This window comes from Phalangium opilio, unplaced genomic scaffold (genome assembly GCF_054372755.1).
Source record: "Phalangium opilio isolate 3A_F unplaced genomic scaffold, DU_Popi_V2 ptg000040l_1, whole genome shotgun sequence".
NCBI lineage: Eukaryota > Metazoa > Arthropoda > Arachnida > Opiliones > Phalangiidae > Phalangium > Phalangium opilio.
Window position 1 is genome coordinate 1,558,589 of NW_028324164.1, and position 4,465 is coordinate 1,563,053.

The window sequence follows — 4,465 nt, forward strand, 5'->3', positions numbered from 1 at the left end:
CTGTTAAGGAAATATTAGGCATTTAAGCACCATTTACAGTGGCTTTTAACATCTTTTTTTGACAATGTGTTGAACTTCTAATATTACTTAGTTTAATGGTTTTAAAAGTAGGGAAAATGTATGCTACCTATGTCACATTATTAAACCAAGTGAAGTGAAATAATTGTTATAACCACTACACCACAGACACGTGGTAAGTCTAAGTTTTCCAAGAGATCTAACTAATTATTATGTCCAATCACGATGGTCAAAACATGTATCTACCAGGGCATGAACCTGGGATCTTCCGCGTGTGAAGCGGACGTGATAACCACTACACCATAGATACGTGGTAATACTGAGTTTTCCAAGAGATCTAGCTAATTCTTATGTCCAATCACAATGGTCAATACATCTATCTACCAGGGCTCGAACCTGGGACCTTCCACGTGTGAAGCGGACGTGATAACCACCACACTACAGATACGTAATAACACTGAGTTTTCCAAAAGATCTAGCTAATTATTATGTCCAATCACGATGGTCAAAGCCGTACTTCTGTAATTAAGTAAAATTAACATACTTAGACTTAATTGTTTTGATCAAACTGGCTGATAGCACACCCTGAATACGTAATTGTTAATTTAAGATAATTCCGAAAAGTATCTTCGCTCTAGTTTTTAAGTTATCGGTGGGGAAAAATCACGAAAAACCCATGTTAATCTCCATAGGAAATTAGCAAAAGCGGGTGAATTTTACTTTAACGTTACAGAACGGTATCAAGTCATATCTACAAGGGCCTACCGGCCCTGTAGAATACAAACAGAAGTACAGAAGTGGAGGGCGATACTTTCAAGACTGTTAGATATCATTCGTTTCCTCGCTAAACAAAATTTGGCTTTACGAGGCTACCGAGAAGTAATGAATGTAGATGAAGCTCAATCATCATCGGGAAATAGAGGAAATTTTTTGTAAGTAGTCCATTTGTTGACGAAGTACGACCCAGTGCTACGTGAACATATTCTGAGAATCAATCTGGGGAAAAAGTATGCCAAATCTTATTTCAATTTGTCGCCAACAATTCAAAACGAATTCATCGAAATTTTGGGAGAACAAGTAAAAAGCAAATTTATCGAACAAGTTAAGGAAGCCAAGTATTTTTCAATGATGTTCGACAGCACCCCTGATACTTCTCATATGGATCAAACGAGCCAAGTTTTACGCTATGGCATGATTGTTGGAAATGAAGTTAAGGTAGTGGAGTCGATTGTTGATTTCATTGAAACAAAAGTAAAACAGCCGAGAATATTTCAAGAATGATTTTGCAAAAACTACAAAAAGACTGAATTGATATTCAAAATTGTAGAGGACAAGCATACGATAATGCAGCTGTCATGGCTGGTCAACATACTGGCGTTCAAAAACGCATCAAGGAAATTAATGGAAAAGCTGAATTTATCGAGTGTACAAATCACTCGCTGAATTTGGCGGGTGTTCACGCGGCTTCTGTAGCTGTGGATTCTGTTACCTTTTTTTGAACCTTAGAGCGTGTTTACACTTATTTTTCTTCCTCAAATCATCGCTGGGATATTCTGATTTCAACCACTGGACAAAGTGTGAAACGTATTGAAGAAACTCTATGGACTGCGCGGGGAGATGCAGTGAGTGTTGTTAAGAATAACTACACGAAAATTTAACTGCTTTAGAAAGTTTAACTGGTGAAGTAGAAAATAACCTTACCCGATTATCACTTGCAGAACTCTATAAGAATAATCCTCTGAAAACAATGTTTCAGATCAGTAAAGGGAAAACTCCAGCCAACATTTTTTTATTAAGAAAACGGAAATATACATAATTATTCAACCAGATCTAGTGACAATAATTTCCATGTGGAAGAACAAGTATTACGTAAAAAAGTGAAAATTTTCGTGGTATAGCGTTTTGGAATAAGTTACCCCAATATTTAAAAGATATGGACTCAAAAACCAAATTCAAAACAGAGTTGGCTAAAGTTTTAAAAAACTAAATTTATATTTTATTTTTCTCATTACAATCGTTTTCGTTTTTGTGCTTTCTTGGCGTGTGGGCCCCTCTCCTTGTAGAAATTAAAGACACACAGTCATACCTCCAAACCAAAGGATTGAATATCGAGCAATGTAACACTAAAGTCGGGGCTTTAACAGCATTTTAACTGATAAAAGGGGAGAATTAGTAAACAATGCAGTAAGATATGCCCAAGAAATTTGTGAATGGACGAAGCTTAATTTTACTTATTAAGAAACATTTTACAATTAAGAAAGAAATTTACAAAATTTGGAAAACTACTAAAAGAAAACTATTAGCGATCCTTGTGAATGAACAAAGCTTAATTTTGCTTTTAAGGAAAAATTTTACAATTAAGAAAGAAAAGCATTTATAGCAAGCGATTAGCTTTGTAGCCTGTGTAGGTTCCGTTAGGGTTGGGATATGTGGTGCGAATTTTCCAAACCACGCAGGAAGGAATAACTCTCCGATTACCCTGAGCTAATCTGCCCCATTGCCAATAAGTATATTGTCTGTAGCCAGCATTGCGGTACCTCTTATTTCCATCCCCATCCTCGAGGAGAAGGTGCAATGAATTTTGTCGCATTTCCATTTGGATTTCTAACACTTCTCTGTTTAAAATTATGTTATCATACTTTGGATGGTCTGTTATACATCCCATGCCCCTTCTCCTCGAGCAAAATTTCCTTTCATTAGGAGTTGGCATCTCCCTACACTTATCACATTTAAGGCAGCCTGAAAAGTTTCCCCCAGCAGGGCTAGGAACAAAATCATTGGGAATTGGCACCTCCTCTTCGGTTGGGGCACTATGAAATTTTTAACGGATTGGAAGAGCTCTCCAGCTTCTGATATATTATTTACACTAGGGTTTCCAAAAATCCACGGATATCTTTGTTTGGGTAGGATTCCTGAACCTTCGTAACTATTTGCCTGAGCTAATCCGTTGACAAATTTATAACATTGATTTTCTGCAGTTTGGACAGTTAAAGATATTTTCACAATAAAAGCGAACAATAACATATAATATAAATAGAGATGGGCCAATACCAATATCGGTACCAATATTTGGCTAACAGATATATATATATATATCGGTATCGAAACATCTATAGAGATGGGCCGACACCGATATTTGGCTTAATCTGATATATTGGTATCGGTCCATCTTTATAAATAAATAAAAGAAAGAAACTCCATTTGTTACTACCCCTTCCATAAACCCACTACTTTTGCAGCTAACTGAGCTAAGAGGCACTGCTTCTGAAAGCACCTTTCTTCCTTCTTCATGGCTTAATGGGTTCAACTTTACAGCCCTTTTGGTTCTACCTCTCTTTTTCGGAAGTGTGGGATTCTTGGATCTGGTACCGAAATTAATAATGTAGAACTGAACTGAACCGATTCATGAAACTAAAGAGGAAGGGGGAATCGGGATCAGGAGACGACAGTCTTCGACTCGATCTTGAGAGAGATAGTAATGTTTTAAACCGAATAAAGATTGTTAACGAAAGTGAAGAGAGTTATTAATTATAGAACTAGAATAGAGAGTAATTAGAATAAACACTACATGGTGTCAGAAGTGCCTAAAAATCCCATCATACGTGTGTACAGCGAGGGAAAATTGTAAATTAAAGAATACGCCTACCGACCGAGGCTTAAGAAGTCAACGTGAGAATTTCGGCATCAGACAAGTAGGAGGAAGAATTCAGCATCATCCATTGCATCATAATTTACTTCAACCTGTTGTTCGTACGGCGGACGTCGACATAATGATTGCAACAGTCTATAAACCACCACCTCCTTTTGCGCCTGCCTATAATCCGGCTGAGGAATGGCGTCGTTGGAAACAGAGATTCCAGTACTACGCAGCGGCTATCGGATTGGATACTAAACCAGTTGTTCAGCAGCGTGCGATTTTACTCCATACTATCGGGGACATAGGAATCGAGTTGTATAACTCCTTTACGTACTTAGAGATCGAGGCCCATCCGACATCAGCAGATGTTCTAACTGCATTTGACGGCCATTATAAACCGTATATGAGCCTCACCGTGAAAAGACAGTTATTTAACAAAACGAACAAGAACCAAGCCAATCCATAGATGAGTATGTCACCAGCCTAAGGACTAAAGCGGCAAACTGTGAATTCGGTACACTAAAAGAAGGCTTGATAATGGACCGCATTATATTGGGAATTATAGATCAAACAGTAAGGGAGAAACTGCTCGACACGGACGACTTGGATTTACCGAAGGCAATTTAGATCTGTAAAACAGCGGAATTTTCAAAGAAGGGTTTGCAGCAAGTTAATGGATATGATATACCGGTAATTCATGCCATACAAGACCAACGAGGGCAACCAAGTCAGAGTTACAGGCCTATGGTTCGGTTTAGAGGACAAGGGCCGTACCACCAAACAACTAGATTCCATTCAACACCTTATTTC

The 4,465-nt window shown here is 37.9% G+C and overlaps 1 non-coding gene across 1 annotated transcript; it reads right to left on the minus strand.

Moving 5' to 3' along the window:
• Nucleotides 1–255: 255 nt before the first annotated feature.
• TRNAV-CAC (transfer RNA valine (anticodon CAC)) lies at nucleotides 256–328 on the minus strand. The gene has a single exon. It is a non-coding gene; the product is annotated as a tRNA-Val (tRNA).
• Between the last annotated feature and the right edge of the window lie 4,137 nt (nucleotides 329–4,465).